Source organism: Cuculus canorus, chromosome Z, assembly GCF_017976375.1.
Source record: "Cuculus canorus isolate bCucCan1 chromosome Z, bCucCan1.pri, whole genome shotgun sequence".
Taxonomy (NCBI): domain Eukaryota; kingdom Metazoa; phylum Chordata; class Aves; order Cuculiformes; family Cuculidae; genus Cuculus; species Cuculus canorus.
The window spans coordinates 72,131,023-72,151,354 of NC_071441.1; the positions used below are offsets into that span (position 1 = coordinate 72,131,023).

At 38.8% G+C, this 20,332-nt stretch overlaps 1 long non-coding RNA gene across 1 annotated transcript; it reads left to right on the plus strand.

The window, feature by feature from the left end:
* The first annotated feature begins 16,401 nt into the window (after positions 1-16,401).
* Positions 16,402-17,421, plus strand: LOC128850326 (uncharacterized). Its single transcript, XR_008447635.1, has 2 exons — positions 16,402-16,580; positions 17,301-17,421. It is a non-coding gene; the product is annotated as an uncharacterized LOC128850326 (long non-coding RNA).
* The last annotated feature ends 2,911 nt before the right edge of the window (positions 17,422-20,332 follow it).

The following is a 20,332-nucleotide window of genomic DNA, read 5'->3' on the forward strand; positions in this document are numbered from 1 at the left end:
ACTACAGAGGGAAATCATATCAGAAGTGATAGCATTTTCTTGCTATTCATGAAACATTACAGTCTGATAACCCTACATGGACTGCAGGGTCTGTAGTTTCAGACAATGTGAGAAAATTTCCACCAATTGTACTCATACAATAATACAGTTACTACTACACTGGTGCAAGTACTGTACTGGCATCTACTCTATTAAGACAGTGTTAATTTCTCAGTTAGTTTAAACACTAGGACATAAAAAGATCACTTTTTATTCCAGAGTACAAATATTTTATTAGCATATCTGTTAATTCAGCATGGTCCAGCTGACAGAACATCCTTTTTCCATAGGAGATAATGAGAGACTGATCCAGCGAGAACAGCTTAGAAAAGCAAATGTTTGATGGGCTGAAGCAAGGACCTGAGCTGGTTTTCTTAATGTACACACAAAGATGTTGCTACAGGAGTTAAGGGTGGCCCCTAACACACCAAGCAGCCGGGGGCAGTTGTTTTGACAGGAGTCATGAGAGTCAACAGCTGCTGGTAATGGATAATTTAGCTCAGAGGGGTCCCAGAAACAAAATTTTCTTTATCTTCCCTATCCCTTATCTACTATTTGATGTTGTTTCCAAAGGAAGGACTTGCAAATGGAAAAAAAGGTGTATCAGTGACAGGGAGAGGACTCAGAGCTCTTGATTTTCAGACGTGTATCAATAATCACTAGGCAAGCACTTTTTAATTTGCTGCAGACCTTATTTTCCCCAGTCATGCAGATACATGTGTCTGAGTTGAGGTGATGTTCTAAAAATGTCATCTTCTGGTGCTTGTAATCAGGGTAAATTGCCTGGATTATTCAGAGAGTGGGATGGTGCTGTTGGTACCATAGCATATCTTTTTCACTGATTAATTCTTATTGGTCACTAATCAGACATTAACTATAACTTAATCTTATCTTTTCTCATTTTAACATTCAATCTGCAGCAGCTACAGACATAATTTCCCTTCTCAGTGCTGGGCAGTTCTTACTTGCTTCAGCCCTTGATCATGTCAGCCTCAAGAGGAAAGAGGTACATGTGTAGGTCACAGAGATCAGAAAAGAAAGAATTTAGGCAGGAAAAGCCTGGTACAAAACATCTAAGGAGGGACAATTTGAAATTGCCTTGTGGGACTCTGAACACAAGTGTGTTAACCAGCAGCTCACAAGCTTTGCTCTTCCTCTACTACTACTCCAGTCTGACAGGATTGGCACAAGGAAGCTTTCAAAACTGTCAAACTAGCACATTTGATGAGTCCAGGTTCTTTTCAACCCCTATGGCAACGTCCTTTATTCACGCAGTAAAAGCTCGTTACCTGTTCACAAACAGAGTCCCGCTTCAAAGCTCCCTGCTCGATTTCCACTGCTGATTTCTGTATTTTCACAGTTATTCAGCATCGAGTTCAGAAAGTCCGGACTGCTGGACTCTAGAGGCTTTCTCTTGTTTTCCATTTTTTTTTTCCATTTCTTTCCCCTTCCACCCCCAACTTCCTAAGCTTAGAATTTCCCATCTGTCAATCTGCCTTATGAGAAAAATAACAAAAGGAATAAGATTGTTTAGCTAGATCTAACACACAGAAAACAATTCAAATAAGGAAACAGACAGCTGATGGTCCTCTCCACAGGTTTGTGGAACTCGAATAATGTTGATTTAATAAAGCACGTCGGCAGCTCGGCAAGACAGTACATAATGAAGCACAGCACAAGCCAAGTAAGATCAAGTACAGAAGCACAGGCTATGAGAGAACAGCACAGATGTCAACAGCTCTGTAAGACTTTTACACATATAACACAGCACATGACAAAATATACATTTACATGGCATGAATGGAAACTGTGCTGTGTGCCAATATGGACATGGTGTAATAGCAGAGTCCTGTCATTTGTTTTTCAGGTCATTGAATCTGATGTAATTTGATCTCATCAGCTATTGTGCCTTGCCTTTGGTCCCTGAGCAACAGAGCTACACATAGAAAGTTATGGGACTGCTAGGGTAGTAATAAAGCATGTAAAGAAAGCAACAAAGTATGCAGAAGGAGTCGTAAAATAATTTATGTGGCAGCAAAGCAGCTTTGTCCATGCTGAAATTAGTCCGTTGTATTCACTACAGGGTCTCTGAATAGAAACTCTCTGTTGTGTCCCTCCGCATTATGGAGGGTGATATTCCATTTGGAGAACATTTGGATCATCCAGGCTAGAAAGACATTGCCAAAAGCTGCAAAGCACAAAGCCAGGAAACAGAGGAGGCAGATTTTTTGCTTGTTTCTGTTAATATTGTCGTTCTGGTTTACTATATGAGTTTCTTACCCTTTGCTCAGCTGTGTGTTGTACTTTTGCTATGGCACGGCTAAGTCTATAGTTTCAGGCGTTGGGTGAAACTGGGTCAAGAGAAAACTTCAGCCTTTAGTGATGAGTTGTGTAAGGTCTTATACAACTGTGGACTGCAGACAAAATATTGTCTGCCCAAGGAATATAGCTCAATTTTGAACTTTCCTGAACCAAATGTTCAGAAACTTCAGTCTGGCAACAATGCTGCCCATGTAGGATATATAAAATAGTTGAGTTTCCAATTTATTTCAATCCTTATTACATATACCTTTTCTTATTTTCAAAAAATAGCACTGAACTTTGTGCAGGTTGCTAGATTCTAATGAGAGATATCACAATCCAGGTTTTTGTTTCCAACTATGCTCTTTTCTTAACTGTTATGAGATTTCTTACCACATGATAGGAAACAGAAGCCCCGAACTCTTTTGGGATAACTATTAACACCAGTCACAAAAATAGGACATTCCCAGAGCCATTTTTAATCTGAAAGTCTAGGTACATGGCAAACGTGACAGTTGTGGGTTTATGCTTGGACTCAATGACATTAAGAGTCTTTTCCAACATAAATTATTCTATGATTCTACACCAAAAATGCCAAACATTGTTTCATGAGGGTTTTTTCATTATTTAGGTAGTGCATATCTGTATACAAAATCCTTTAAAATGCAAAGTCTTTTGGTATATATTCCTGTGTGACTTTCTTAAATCTCACGCATACGAAGCAGTCATGAAGAACCAAACATTATCATCTGAGAGGGAGGCACTGGAATAGCCTTCATGTCAGCCATGCCAGGTGAGCAAGCCACCAGAGAACACCAATATGAAATGTTGATGGAAAAAGTCATTCTCTCCCAGAGCAAAGCGTCGTAAGTTTTATTTGATGAGAGTTGCAATAGAGACTTTGCACATGGATCAAAATCAGGCAGTTTCTGAGTACTGTGATGTGCCTGCAGGAGACAACCACTAATGTACCCAAAGAGTGATGGTAGGTACCCGGTTGTTTGAGGGCACTAGTAAAGACACCATTTTGCATTAGTCTGAGATTTGCAGGAGTTAAGAGCTCATTTTCAGAGCATGAATATTATTCAGCTTCAAATTTTGTGATAAGACAGGCAAAGGCAGAAAACTCTGCTAAACTCTCTGACAAGGGAACAGAAAATCCTTCCCTGCTACAGAGACTCTAAGCACTTCTTCTCTCATTTGTAATTAACTTATTCCATATAAATTCAGCCTGACCTTGTCTGTACAGTATTGTCTAGACCTTTCATGTGTCATATAGTACATGGTTTGGTCGCATAACTTGTGTCTCAATGTCAGTGGGTATCTGGGGCTGGGATTTTTTTAATTTTTTTCCCCCCATCCACTTTATGGCCTCAATGGCTACAAGAAAAGCAGTAAGTGTGCAGATGTCAAAAAATGTCTTTAAGTAGTATTAACAGCATTAACTATTGGGAAAGCCACTTATAAGATGAAATGGAAAATTTCTCAACAGAGGTATCAAAATCTTCAAGGACAGGTGGAAAAAATGTGTTTTCCTAGTGATCAGATGCAGACTATTTTTGATTGCACTTTTAGTTAAAATGCAAATTAATCACCAAGAAAGAATGATTTGGATTTTTTTTATTTTTATTTTGCTTTGATTTTCATTAGAAAGACTCAGAGTACTGAGAGAAGTTTTAGGTTTCTTTGCTTAGGATGTTTTTTTCTTTTAAAGTGATTAAATGTTATTGAAGACTCAAAGGTTTAAATATGGATCCAAAACCTAATGAACTGTCTACATGGAAGACTCATGTGAACTGGAGAATGATCGTATTAATTGCTTTGTACTGAGGACTAAGTTAATTCCCAGTAACACTAACACTAACATCGTGGTGAGGTATCATAATTTGGCTGTGCATGGTAGCAACAAAGTTAAACTCTTGTACCAGCACTCAGTATTAAACCATGTCTTAGTCACAGAATCACAGAATCACAGAATCACAAGGTTGGAAAGGACCCATTGGATCATCGAGTCCAACCATTCCTAACTATCCCTAAACCATGTCCCTCAGCACTTCATCCACCCGTTCCTTAAACACCTCCAGGGAAGGCGACTCGACCACCTCCCTGGGCAGCCTCTGCCAGTGCCCAATGACTCTTTCTGTGAAGAATTTTTTTCTGATATCCAACCTGAACCTCCCCTGACGGAGCTTCAGGCCATTCCCCCTTGTCCTGTCCCCTGTCACTTGGGAGAAGAGCCCAGCTCCCTCCTCTCTACAACCTCCTTTCAGGTAGTTGTAGAGAGTAATAAGGTCTCCCCTCAGACTCCTCTTCTCCAGGCTAAACAACCCCAGCTCTCTCAGCCGCTCCTTGTAAGACTCATTCTCCAGCCCCCTCACCAGCTTCGTTGCTCTTCTCTGGACACGCTCCAGAGCCTCAACATCCTTCTTGTGGTGAGGGGTCCAGAACTGAACACAGTACTCAAGGTGCGGTCTCACCAGTGCTGAGTACAGAGGGAGAATAACCTCCCCGGACCTGCTGGTCACGCCATTTCTGATCCAAGCCAAGATGCCGTTGGCCTTCTTGGCCACCTGGGCACACTGCTGGCTCATGTTCAGTCGGCTGTCAACCAGCACTCCCAGGTCCTTCTCTTTCGTGCAGCTCTCCAGCCATTCTTCCCCCAGTCTGTAGCACTGCATTGGATTGTTGTGCCCCAAGTGCAGGACCCGGCATTTGGCCTTGTTAAACCTCATCCCATTGGTCTCGGCCCAGCAGTCCAGCCTGTTCAGATCCCTTTGCAGAGCCTCCCTACCCTCCAGTCATGAACTGCGTTAGTCGAAGGTTTCCAAGATTGCTCTTAAACACTCAAGTTCATTGTATGGCTTATTCTTTTCCTCACCTTGAAGAACAATGATTTCATTTTCCTTTACTAAGACATTACTCAACTGACAACAGCTCTAGAAGACATATTTTAACTGCATGTACATTGCGTATTTTAATTTGTGTAGATGTGTGTTTGTGTTTAATCATGGTGTGGATATGTATGCACGTACTGTATGTAAGAATTTGTGTCTATGGATTTCTACAATATAGCATTGCCACTTAAACAGATGTTGTGATGAGAACCTCCCAATGTCTGTAGCAGTGGCTATTTTTTAAGATTAAAATGAGGTTTGCAAGGCCAATGCAAGGTCCTACACCTGGGTCAGTTTCAATCCACTGAGGGATGATGAGATTGAGAGCAGCTTTGCAGAGAAGGACTTGGAGGTGCTGGTTGACCACAAGCTTGACGTGAGCCGGCCATGTGCCCTTGCAGCCCAGAAGGTCAACAGAGTCCTGGGCTTCATCAAAAGAAGTGTGGCCACAGGTCAAGGGAAGTGATTCTCACCCTCTGTTCTGCTTTTGTGACATCAGCAGTATTGTGTCAAGTTCTAGAATCCCCAACATGGAGAAGAGAAGGCTCCGTGAAGACCTTATAGCAGCCTTCCAGCACCTGAAGGGGACCTACAAGAAAGCTGAGGAGGGACTTTTACCAGGGCCTGTAGTGATAGGATAAGAGTGAATGGCTTTAAATCGGAAAGGGGAAGATTTGAGTTAGACATTAGGAAGAAATTCTTCACCATGAGGGTGGTGAGGCACTGGCACAGGTTGCCCAGGGAAGTTGTGGCTGCCCCATCCCTGGAAGTGTTCAAGGCCAGGCTGGATGGGTCCCTGGGCAGCCTGACCTAGTGGGGAGTGTCCCTGCCCATGGCAGGGGGGTTGGAACTAAATGGTCTTTAAGATCCTTTCCAACCCAAATCATTCTATGACATCTACATCAAACAGAGAAGGTATTCAAGTGCCTTTCAAAATTCACTCTTTCTGGAATCCTACTGAAATAATATTGTTGTGGAGTAAGTTTTCCCCAAAATCTAGCAGCCTTACTTAATGGCCGATTTTAAATTGATGAGGCCTTCTTTGTGGATCTGAAGTCATTTAAAAAAAAAAAAAATAGAATAAAAAAGCTGTGAAAATCCTCACCCATCTCCATAAAATTTTCAAAAGCATTAGCTTGCTTCAGAAGGTTGTAAAGAATCCTATGGCATACATTCGCACACAGAAATAAGTAATGTTCAGAATCTCCTACAAATTATACAAAGATAACCTGAAAAACTCCAGTTTATCAGTTTTCAAAAGTTCCTTTAAGCCCTGAGAACGAAATTCATGTGTATGTTAATTTATACATTTATTTGCCATCTCCCCAAGGGAAAATATATTAAGAGCTGGACATTTTACTACCTATTTACACTGTACATAATAGGCAAGTAAAGTCCAGAAAGGGAGAAAACATGGATAGAAAATAAAATCATGCGTAAGAGGAGAGATTTTCAGTATGCCAAATTTAAATATTTATCTTCTTTTTTTTTTTTTTCCAGTTTTTATTCTCTTTACCTTTACCAAGCCTTGAGCCTATAAATTTATCCTAGGCTTTATATATGTCACAAAAACTTTGCATATAAAATGTACAACTAGTGCTGCTCAGAAGGGAACTGAAGCTCACCATCTTAAGTAAAAATCAAGAATCAGATTTGCCCTTCTCAGACTTTCTTGGTAAGCTCAAATGGCAGATAAAGATTTGGACAAAGGATAAGAGCACTGCAGCAAACCTGAGAACATGTGGCTGTGGACAGAGCTATAAATTCAGACTTATTTTCTTTTCTGTGGCTGTTAGTTTAAACAGTCCTGAGGGTATCAGCTGAGGCAAAGTTTGACTACACTTGTAGAACTATAGAAGTAAATGGGATGTCCTACAGCACTTGAGTTCTATTCCATAAAACACCCCTGCATGTGGAGTCAGGTACAGTCTATGATTGCTGTGCTCACTGTGGTCTGCTCATTCATCTCCTTTGCATCAATGAAGGCATGGCTTGTCAAGTGCAGATACATACATGTGATGTGATGGGAACTTCTTATCCGTACTTTTCTGGATTTTCTTCCTGCTTACTTCTGTCGCACCCTACACTTGCACCATTTTCTCTTTGTATCACACTAGCACTGGAGACGGAATTAATCTATACAATCTACAAAAATGATATTATTGTTATAATAACAGCTTTAGGTTCTTCCACAAAAAAAAAACCCAAAAAACCCCAAAACATCCAAAAATACTTATTTCTCCCCAGAAATAAAACCCTCAACAACCAAACACCAAACACAAAACCCACAGAAATACCCCAAACTTGTGGGCCTTAACGTTTTATTTAAGAAGTTATAAAGCAACCTGCAAATGGCATTCCCAGTGTTAACAAAACTTACTTGCTTTATCTGAACAATTCACTGTCTACAAGTCACGTCTTGAATTCCCCAAGAAGCCATTCTTCTCTGTCTCTTTTCTGTACATATCCTTGAACTGATCAGCCACATCAGCGGTGTTAGGTATGAAATAAGAAGCCTGACCTTTGGAATTGGCTCTCCCGACTGATCAGCTCAGCACTGATGTGCCTAGCACATTTTGACAGCGCTGGGAGTTGCATATGGGAATTGCACATGTCTTGATGGGAAAATATTTTAGAGAGAAGAAAATTCTGTAGAGAGGGGCATGGTGCTGGGAGAATTTGGCTGAACAGGGTTGCAGTTTGGCTGATTATTCTCTGGCCTTTCTAAAGTGTATAAAATAATTTTACCGTCAATACTGAATTGCTGATGCATTCGCTGAGTTTGCAGTCAAGGAAAGGAATGTCTTATAGATGCAGAAAAAATTAAGAGATGATCTATGTGGAGCTTCTGAGCAGCACCAAAGACCAGAAGGCCATAAATGTCAGCTTACGGTCAACCTCAGCTGTTGCAATCCCTTTGAAGATAGGATCTGAGGCTGTGCAAGTCATTGTTTCTTAAAAGATAACTTTCTTGATAAAGCTTTGAGTATCTGAAGTTTATTGTGATGATTCAATTGAATCTTTTGTACTAATTATGTTTCCTGAAATGTATATTTATGTGTTAACACACAGCTGAATCTGAGCATTTTGTTACGGTTGCTTCAACCAGATATCTCCAGTTGCATCAGCAAATCTATGATTTTCAGTGTCTCTGTCATCTTTAGGGAGCACACATGACAAGTGTCCGTGAGCATAAAAGACAAATCTGGGATTGTCAGAAAACAAATCCAACAAGAAAGGGACCAGAAATCCAAAATCTGTATGTGGCTGACAATTCACAAGGAGTCCTATGGACCTCTCCTACATCCCGTCACTACCGTGACAAACTGATCCGCTCACACTTTCATATTCTCTCCGAATGACCTAAGAAGTTGCAATTGTGAATACCCTTATATATCTTTCAGAAAGGAGAGGCTGCCCAAAGCTCTTAGAGTATGTTTCTTTTATGCTTTCTTCTGTTTACAGTGATGTCTAGGTCACGTTGTCTGGGACATCCTTGGAAGACCAAGAAAGGCCTGAGGGATGCAATTATATATCCTCAAGCTTCAAGGGCCTCATGTGGCTTTTGTCACAGCGTATTGCTCCTCCAACAGAAGGATAAATCTTCATTGCTTTTTACCATGGTATATGGAACCTCCTCTCCCTGGATGTGCTGTGCTATCCTTGCTGTGGGTATAAAACCTCATGGTTCATTCACATTCTCTTTGACGTGTAGATCATTAGCTTTGGCAATACAGAAAATTACAGAAAATGGCAGGAACAATGACATCTTCTCCCAGCCCAGGATCACGCCGTAACGTTTCTATCACCACCTCTGCCCCATGAAAGCAGTGGAAAGCTATTCCACATAGTCACAGCACTGAGCAGGGTGCTGTGCAGCCATGGTTCCAGCAGAAATAGTTATAACTTGTAAGTCGGTAAAGTTTGCTGTAAGATGATATTACCACCCCTTTGATGAGGAAAAGGCTTTTACGTGAGTAATGACATCAACTTTAAATAAATGTGACAATAATAGTTACTATCGGTGGAGCTTAAAGAGTTTTCTGTGGGAAGCTGGGATCAGTGGTCTGACGTGAAGTGATTTTTCCAGCTCAGCAGCTGAACCAGGAGCAGAATTAAAGTCATCTGAATTACAGCACATCTTATTTTGGGCAGTACTAGTGTTTTCCTCTCTGAAGTGTTGCACTCCTTCACCTTGATCTATGTGTGATCATGCCTCTAAAACAAAGAAAAGCCATGAGAAAAATGTTTGTGGGAAGACTGTGTTCAAATGCTGCCAGCAAATCCTTGCATGGTTGATTACCATAAGTATACTGCTTGTTAGACAATGAAGACGGACTTCCTTGTGATTCAGGTATGTGGTAGATAAAGTCAGATTAAAATTGCACCTCTGCTACCAATCTCCTTTCTGATGCTGGGCATGGCTGTTAATCTATCAGACCTACTAACAATGCCACAGGGAAAACATCTTGCAACACTGGTGAGACACTATTTAAAACAGCAGACACAAACAATTGCAGATTACAAATGCATTTTACTTACACGGAATCACTTCAGAAGGTCAAATACTAGAAATTTCTCTTTTCTTTTGCTAGTCAAACAACTGAATATTTTCCAAAATTTCCTGTCTCAAATCAAACTGCAAATACAGACAAAGGTTTTGAGGTCTGTGGATGAAGATGGTGTTCAAATTTATGGGAAAAAAAGGTACATTTTGGCCTAGTGTACAAAATCTGGACAGGTATCTTCACTGTTTCCTTTTTCAATCTGCTGAAATGTGGCAACTCTGAACAAGCTCAGCAGCAAGAACAGACATGGATAAGCCGAGTTAAAAACTACTTCAGGTAGGCACTTTAAACATATAGCAAGTCCATAAAGGATGCCTATCTGAAATTCCCAATGACTTCATGGCTTGAGTTCCCTGAACTATGTGGTTACAAGAGGCTGTAGACATCATGTCAAAATTTTTTTAGATGTGACAAACTGGCTGTTTTTCTGGCAGAGAAGACAAAAAAGAGGAACAGAGTTTCAGGGAATTAAAACCACCTTGGGTCATAATAAAGCTTCCTTGTCTGCATGCTTTATGTCTGGTGATATTAAACATGAGGAACTCTTTCACAGGGTGAGACCAGACTGTGTTCTCAGTGTGTTCTCCACAAGGATTATGTGGCAGAGAGCAGTGGCGCAACAATTCCCTGGCCTTATGGCCACCCAGTGTTGTGATCAGCCATACTAATATCGGTGTTGTGATACGGGACTGCTTTGCCCTGCCTTCAAATGCAGAAAGTGGTCACACCTATGCAACATGAGCTCTAACTATTTCTGTAGCTGTTGGTAGCTTGCCATCCGTGCCTGTGTCAGATGAGCCATAAATCCATCTCTATATATTGCAATGTTTGTAACCATGGATGGCATTATTTTTGTGAATCTAGTTTTGTGTGCATTTCTTTACTAGAGTGGATATTTCTGTACATCTGCATCCAACGGAGGAGTGATTCTGGATCTCTGTGAAGAGGAGAAGAATTTTTAACCTTTATGGAATATTTGTGCAAATAAGGGCCGGGGGATGTCTGCTCTTGTTTGTGTAGAAGTGCTTCTTTGCCTCTTTCAGTGTGGAGAGGAGAGAGTTCGGTACTTGTCAGTACTTCTGTCTGTGTCTGTATGTCTCTTTGACTGATAATGAATGATGTTCAATAAGATACAATAAGTTTTTATATAGTTATTCTCTAGTTTTACACTCCCTCGGCTTTTTCAGGTGTTCTCCAGAAACTTGTATTAGGGAATTTCAAATATTTAGACCTGTCAGGATTTCTCTACCTTCTGTTCTCTGAGACCAGGCAATTGCATCTCAAGCATGAAAATAAGGGGTGAAGGTCACTGTTTTCTTCCGTGTCCCTCGGCAATTGTTTTCTTCACCCTGTCCTTTTTATTTTACAATCCCTTACATTTCTGCTTCTACTCTGGAACTTCTTTTCACCATCAAACACACCAAAATCTTTCCCTGAAGACCAAGTTCAGGCTGCTTCTAGAAGAAGCTGCAACTAAAGGCAATGATTAATCATTTAGACAACAAAATATAGAAATCAGGGAAAATCTAGCATCCAGTTATTAAATCCCTGTAAGTGGAATTGTAGACAATCAGAAACTGTGAACTTGCATGTTCTGTGAGAAGAATGAAGATATCTGGACCAAACTAAGAGAAAATAAGATCTAAATATTACACTAGACTGAGAAAACAGGAAACTGAAGGTGACCTCCTAGTCCTGATGAAGAAATTGTACAATCAGATGGCATTTTCCCTCCTTCATCAACTATTCAAAACTGTTTACCAAATATATGTATTTTCTCCGATAAAGCCATGGTGTGAATTTAGCTTGTGAGCAGATGGTTGCAAGTACATAAAATTTAAAATCTGAAATTCAAGATAGTGTGAGCAGACATATAAATCATACGATATGTTTTTCTGATTGGATGAGCAAACCACAACTCTTAAAACTAGACTTCCATTGCAAATAGCAGCATTTTGTGAAATTCACCTTCTGTTAGTATTTTTTAATAGTTGTCTAAAATTAGCTGTTCCCAGCAACTTCCCAGCCAGCAAACTCATTAACTAAAATAACTGCAGAAAAAGAACACAGAGTAGGAGCAAACCTAGCCATTGAGAACTTGTTTTAAAACTTCAAGTAAATTTTAGTTGACCATTTAAAACCACAGTTTGCCCAGTTCTGTCAAAAGTTCATATGTGTTACAATTGTGCAGGGAAAATAATATAAATAAAAAAAAAGTCCCACACAAATATTCTCATTGTAAGAAAAAGGAGTTGAGAAATGCATAACCTCATGAATAAATACTGACAAGTCAAATAATAAAATAGACATTCTTTTCACACAAAACCACAGTCACAAAAACTTCTTCAGCTTTGTGCAAACAATGTTGACAATTTTGATGAGTGTGGAGAGCTAACTGAGTTACTATCTTGAACTTCAGACACCTTGTACTGAATGTTATCTAACCGGAGAAACAAAACCAAAACCAAATTCCTGTTCTCCTGTCCCATCCTACTCTCCCCTACCTCCCTCTTCTCAAATCCTCTATTACTTTGTCAGTGTTTTACAGAGGCTCATGAAGACTATGTCTCATTGAAACACAGAAAAATTTGTGCATAACTATTGTAGATGGGTGGGACATTTTCATCTGTGTAGGTTTTATCAGAAAACACACACTCATTAAATCTATCTCCTTGAACCTGGCTGTAGTCACCCAAATAGAGTTTCCATAAGGAAATGTTATTTTCTCATAAAAATTGTGATAAAGTAGGAACTGTGATGTAAGATATTCATCACAGAAACAGGATTTTGATATTTTAGCAATTATTCGTAGTGCATGTGATTGACAGAATTTTGTTGTTTAAGTGATATAAGAATATCAGTTGAATTATATTACATTTGAGATTAAAGAAACAAATTCCATTTAATGTTTTCTAAGGTATTGTGGTGAATTAGGAGAATTACAGTCATTACTGTCTATGGGAACATTTCTTATATCACTCCTCTAATTTTAGAAAAATTAATTTGATGTAGGAGAAAAACACACTAGTAATTTCTGGAAAGGACATTTTATATTGCTAAAAGAGAACTGAGAAAACCTTTGCCAGACACTTTTCAGCAGGTCTTTATATTTCTCCAGGAACTGGCTCCACTCATATAAAATGAGCAAATAAAGCAGCTTCTGTCTAGGTTGGAGAAGAGATAAGACGACTCAGGATAAGCTTCAAAAAGGTGTATCAAGTAGACCTAAAATTAGAGCCTCTCATCTTCAAAGATACTTTTAGAACAGATATATGTGTGCGTTTAGACACCCACCTAAAAAAAAGTGGAAATTGATGAGCAATTTTACATCAATTTCAATTTACGTTAAGGTCTAAAAATGTTACTTAATTTTATTTTGTGTATGTATTTTTAATTGAAGGATTATTTCATTCTCTCCTGTGACTTTATGTCACCCTGACAAGAACAAAGGTCCTTATTATTCTGTAACTCTGGGTAATACTTTTGATTTTCTTCTTAAGTTCTATTCTGAAACAGGCAAACAGCTGGCCTTAGCCATTGTCCCTCTTCTACATGAAGAAAGGATTTAGAAACAAGTGATCTGAGGTCAAGGGATGAGAGGTTATCATAAAACTATTCTTATTCATGGGCTTTTGTGGCTCCCTTTCTTTGGATCATCATCTCAATCTTACTCTGAGAAATAATTCAATCTAAGCAAACTGATCTAGTTGAGATGTTCCTGCTCATTGCATGGTGCTTGGACTAGAAAGGACCTTTGTGGGTCCTTCCCACCTGAAGTATTTTATTATTCTGTGATTCTGTGGAAGAAAGAATAATCTCCCTGGAAAGATAACGTAGTAACTGGAAGAGCATCATCAGTCTGTCATGTTCCTGAGCTAAAACTAAAAGCCCAAATTCTTCCCCTAGGCTACTCTCCCATGAAAACTGATAGCAGTCAGCACCACAGGGTCTTTTTTTTTGACATGGGAAAATGGTTGTTTTACAATTCAAAGATATGTTGAATGAACAGAGACTTGCTACATCTATGAAAGCAGAAGAACATTGGGGAGATTTTAATATTAGTTGGTTTGGAAACTGAACACAAACACACTAATACAGCATAAATGTATAAACACTTTTGTACCTAATGGCCCATAAAAATAGTATAACCAGTGTGAGTAACATAACATAAGCCTTCTGCTAAGTGTTTGTCCCCTGTGTTGGCCTCTTGGACTTGTTATTATCCCGCTCTGAGGACCTGTTGTCTGAACCTGAGTGTGGTACCAGATTTTCCCTATTATCACGTCAGTTTAAATGTGAGATAGCAGCAAAGGCCTTGAAGGTATGTGCATGGGTCAAAAACAGTAGACCCAGAACTGCAAACAACTTACTGATGGGCAATTATTGATTACTGAAGCAGCACAACCTCAAGAGCAGTGAAAAGACTGCTTTCACTGGAGGCAAAGAAGCTGCAACTCAGTGACAGACAAAACAAACCCCAACCAAACAATAGAAAAAGGCATCTGCCTCAGCCTGGGAGTGTAGCACCCCTCTCTCATCTTTAGGCAGCAAACATAGTCAAAAGCTGGAGGCCACGAGTTAAGCATTGTCTGAAAACCTAAGCACTTTATAGCAGGATATCAGCTGTGGCGGTGGGCAACCCTTGTTAAGAGAGCCTGATCACTTTGACCTCATCTATTAAGATCATCAAGGAGTACATACATCAGTCCTAATTGCATGGCATTTGCTTCACTGCACTGTATACTTGTATTTATTTAGGATTGATTGTTAAGTATTATCTCTGTTGAATATGAGGTGATAATAATATTTAACAAGTAGGAGTTAATCATTAACATAGCATGTGGCCTTGATGAACATCAATCCAGTAGAGTTTTGTTTTAAAGTTTAAATTACTTGATTGATCAGTCTTCTTCATGCTCCCATCACAAAGATCTCCAATTCTCTGAGGTATGTATATATGTACATATACAGATGTAATATATATATTGACATATGTGTGAGTGTATACATATATATATATATTCAATTACAACACGTAAATGTAAATAGTAGAAATATTAAACACAGCTTAAAGAAATATAAGTGAGAATGATAATGATTCCAAACTATTACAGAGCCTGTTATGTATCTGAGACTAAATTGCTGGGAGTAGGAAAGCATGGCTGTTGCTTGAGACAAAATTTTTGAACAGAAGTTGGGTAACATAAGAATCTGACCACCAGTAATTCTTTCCATGATGTAACAAAACAGGACAGGATACAAAAAATTACTGCGTTTTTACTTTTAAACAATGCAGATTGCGTCAAGGCAGACTAAGTGTTAGTCACATTGCTACTGAGTAATCTTTGTTCAGCAGCCTGAATAAATAATAATTGCCTTTATATTAAAAGAAGCCAATTTGTCTGACTTCTCTTCCATTACAAGCCCAGCACTCTAGAAGGCACAGGATTTAATTATTCTAAACAATGGTTAGAATAAAGAAAAGTATGCAGATCTGATGCACTGGAGTTAAGTCTTGGATACAAGGACAAGTGGTTCTGACTGTCTTATGTCCATACCTTATGTCTTTTTGTCCATATGTCTTATGTCCATATGTCTTTTTGTACCTTTATAAATGTATAACTTTTTTAGAATGAAAGGATAATGACGAGACGTAACATTTTTCCCAGGTAAGTTTAGTAATACACCTACCTAACACAATATGTTGAGCCAACCATCTAGACTTCTATATATATTTGTTTTGGCAAAAAAGCTTTCCTGGCTGTATTCATCATGGCTCATTTATGAAGAGATGATCTCTTCCTCTGAAGTCCTAGAAACTTCTGAGAAACATGTCCCTGAAAGTTCTGGTTCCATCCACTGGCAGTAAAACACATTCGGGTCACTTCCTGCTAGGCAAATGTGATGATCATAACCTTGAGTGTGAGTTCCAGTGAGCAGCGTCCCGGCCAGTGTTCTAGTTGGTCAATCAACTGTCTCTTCTATGCAAGATACTCGTTTCTTCAAATGTGCAGAAAAATAAGCTAAAATGGATGAAGACTTTTCTCAATACTCACTGCTTGCTTTCAGAAACCTGAGGCAAGAAATCTGATTTTGGTAATCAGTTTTGAACTACTAACAAGATTCAACACAAGCGATTTATTGGTGGAGAAATGTCCAGTTTCTCAACTGAGAGCAAACTGCAGAAACAGATTTGCTAGAGATGAAACTATAGGATGTTTACTGTTTTCCTATTTTCCTTCCACTGTAGCAATTTGGTATGAGGTGTACATCATACTGCAAGCAATCAGTTCATGTCTTCCTTAAAACACATGGTTTGGCTTCCAAACATCTAGTTTTCCATATTGTGGGTATCTTTAAATTCAGGCGAGAGAGGTTGGTGTTGAAAAACACCAAATCTAGTGTAAAGATAGAGACAATCCAGATCCATAGTCTAACACTGCTGATGGGTAAATTGTGGCTGAGATAGTGTTCCACCCTAAAATCAGTCAGTGCAGAGTATGATTCAAGTTTCCTTTTAAATAATAAATGACTCGTCCAGATCTGTGAGATGATCTCCATGGATGCTTTAAAACTGATGCACGAAATCATAAGTATAATCAGAACACACTAGATTCGTGTTCGTATTTTACAGGCTATATATATACTTGGTGACCCTCTTCCCAGGATATATTGCAGGTCTAACCTCTAGCCTTGCTTGGCATAAATATTTCTGCCTTTAGCACTGGAGGTCTCATAACGAAAATCTTGCAGAAAAAATTAGACAACTGTGAACTGGGTAAGTGGAGTTTTTGTCTGCATTTGAGATAAGAAATGCAATAATAAAATTTGTCTAAATATATTGAGTAGACTGCTGCAGTTTATGCTTAATCATATATTTAGCAGCATTTGCAAACAAGATCAGCAATTACACAGCTAAATGAAACCAGCACATGTATACGGCTATGCCATAGGGATTGTAAGTAAGGAAAAACAAGCTAAAATGTGTAGCTTCGTCTGAAGTACAGTAAGAAAGATTCTGGAAGAGGAGAGTGCTCTGGTCATAATACTACCAAAACAGTAAGACCATTCAACTTGTTGAATTCTTTGTTCTAGAGGTTTTGTATTAGACACACACAGACATTATGTTAAATAAACTTTAACCTTGACAGGCATGCAATAGCTTTGTTCTTCTGGAAGTTGTAATGGTCAAAGTAAAATTCATAGGTGAAGCTAGCACCTTGCATTTTTTAGAGCCTGGGAGCTGATCCTTCAATACAGTAGTAATCAACTCCAAAAGATAAAAACAGCAGACTGACAAGTGTAGACCATTTATATGGAAACTCTGGAAATTAAGGGAAAGTTTTTGGGAAAAAAAATACCAAACCCAAAATCAAAATAAAGGTGAAGGCTTTTTCTCAGCTCTCGGCCACTTTAGGGAAGTTTTATTGTTTTTTTCAAGATACAAAACTTGTTTCAGGTAAACATTAAATATGTTTTATTCCTCCTTCTCTTCTAGGTGAAAGTTCATTTGTGTTAAGAAAGAAAAGAAGATAAGAAAGAAAATTCCTCCAGCCACATTCTTACTTTGGACTAATGTTCACCCATGTGAAACAGAGCATTTTTTCCTCTTCCTACAGGTAAGGACTACCAAGGGCTGATTGACATCCATAGCAGAATGGCAGCCTTTCATCTCCAGACTCTGAAGGTATTCCACTACTCCTCAGAGCCCCTGCCCTGGAGGCACTTGGCTGTCTTGTTTATTTGATTGTAGTCAGATAAGAAGACAGGGCTTTGATAGACAGCTATTCTTCTGCTAGATACTAATAGATTTGATCTTGTTCATTTACCTATATTTTTTTTTTTATTATTGAGATTATCATTACCATTTTTTTATTTTATGTTGTCTTTTTTAAAAATATTTATTGTGTATCATAAAGGATCGTTAAGTCCTTGGGAAATCCTGGCACTCATGAGACAGGAAAGAGCAAAATATTAGAATGAAATTCATCAGTTAAAAGGTGAGAATCTGAGATTCAGCTGAATGTTACACAACTTTTAATGATGTCAGGAAACAGAATTTGATGCCAGATATAAAAACAACATTCTATTCTTCTAAAATTTTAGCACCATGTGAGGCTTTGAGTTCCCACTCTTGTTTGGTTTTTTGTGTATTTGCTTACTTGCTTTTAAGTGTAGGAATGTCTTAGAGGTCAATGGCATTGAGATGCTTAAACCTACCTGAAGACGGATTCCATCATTGTCTACTGTTCTCAATGCGTTGTTATGAGACCTGAACCTCACATGAGGTTTAGAGAAGTTTGCATGGAAAGATGCAGAAAGGTGGATGTTGTCCTCTTTTACTCCAGTTTTAAAAAAAGTAAAAGCCACTGGAGACTCCAGTAGAGAATTAACGTGACCAAGAGAACCTTTAACTTCTTTAACTTCTTTGTATCAAGAATCAACCTTGCATTTCCCACAGTAAGGAAAGTATTTTTGTGGACTGCACAAAATTTTCAATGTGGCAAGGTTCTGTCTAGTTCCCTGGGACCCTCATTTTCACTGTGAATGCTGCTGTGATATAATACGACTGCATCAGAGGAAACCCTGTGAGAACTAGTGACTAAGCCAAGGGGTACCACTTTATTTCTTTCTGTGCTGATTCATCACCACAGAGATCACTCAGTTCTCAGTTGCTTTTTTCTACTTTTTTTTTTAAAAAAAAAAGAAATGTATATCTTATTAAAAATCATCATCAGTAAGGGAATGTGTGTGGTCTGAAATGACATTATGATCAAGTACCGTTATTTTCAAATTGTGCGTCTAATTCTCCTCTTAGGCTTGAATAAATCAATTGCAACCTTTCAGCAAAGTTAAGTGTGCTACAGGTGTGACACTGTAAGAAGGGCACAGAATGGTACTTAAGCTAGGGTGATACCTGATCCTCCACAGACCTACTCTTGCAGCCTTTGTGTGCCACCTGTTGAACTTGTTAACCAAGGCAAAATGTCCTTATCAAATCCTATTTGATTTTTCACTGCCATTACCAACAGAGTATATCAGCAACATTACAGTGCCTCTCCTTTGGGTTCCTAAAGGTTTAAGTTTAGGCTTTAAGAAAGAAATAGTACTGGAATGCACATTCTCAAGGTAAGCCCTATAGATCTGACCTTCCTTTCTCACATTTGGCATCCTCCTGGTCAGATGATGAGACTCAGCCAGAGTAAATGCATAATGAAGTGGAGGAAGGAGTGCAGGTTTCATCCTCTTCCTCCTCCTTACATCTCCTTTACAGCCTCTTTCCTGCCCACTTGACTTTTGGGGGGCAGAGTAACAAAAGCCCATTTATTTCTGCATGGGCAAGGAATATTATTTACACTCTGTCTCACGGGAGTTGTTCAAGTCGCTGCATAAGCCACAGTGTGCATAGATGAATCCTGAATTGCCCATCACTCTCAAATACTATGAGGATGATCTATAAACGTGCAGATAAATCAAAGGATTGACATTCCCTAGGGCTCCATACTCTGGGGGCCAGTCCTTGTCGTACAACAAAATTCTTGTCAAATATATCCGTCTCTGAGGTACAGTTGAAACTTTAAAGCATTAACATTCTAGCGGAATATGGATATGAGGAGACAGACATGAGTACAGGCAGATAACCCTCTGGAATAAGAAGACTTTTTTCTCTTTGTAATAAAATAGTGAAGAGATAATATACAAAGGAAGGGAAACTCAGGTCATTTCTTCAGAAAATACTTTTATTTCTTGTGTTGAAATGTATTTATTTACACAAAAAAATCATCTATTAATAGGAGTGAGAAAAGCCTCTTAGTACACCGAGAGCATTCTCTTTTTTATTAATTTTACAGCAAAAGGTCAAAACTATATCTATTAAGTATATTTATACAGGAAAGTGCTAGACACATTCGGGTACATAATGAGATTGACATCCGTGTCTTGTAAGATAATGATCTTGAGACACAGTCCCAGCATAGCTCTGATCAAGTTAATAGAATTGCCTTTGGACCCTTTTGTTTCCTCTCAGCTCTTAACCCAAAATGAATTGGGTTAGTCTTTCAAGAAAATTGTCTTAGTTTTGGATGTTTTATTTGAGATTATGGGCTGTGGTGTCTGAGTTTCTTTTTGTCTGGTGAGGGGAACTGCTTAGACTTGTGCTTTTGTAAAACCCAGGAGTAAAATGAAAGGTCTTCAGGTCTGAAATCAAACTAGAAAAATCCAAAGGAAGGCTTGATCAAATGAAGGCTTCCTTGTATTGTCTAATATTATTGTTTGTCATGATAGAAGATAACAGTTCAATATAAAAAAAAAAACAACCCACCCTACTATCTTGAAGCACTTCCAGACATATAACACACACCCCGGTTTTGAAATTGGTACTAATCCTCATTCAAAAACCTTTATCATAGTCAGCTCTTGGGGGCTTGTGCTTAACTTTCTCCTGCAACCAGACATTCTGCCCTGTTGGAGGCATTCAGAAAATTTCTAACTTCACCATCCCTACGTCACCTGGGTGAATGTGTGACTTTT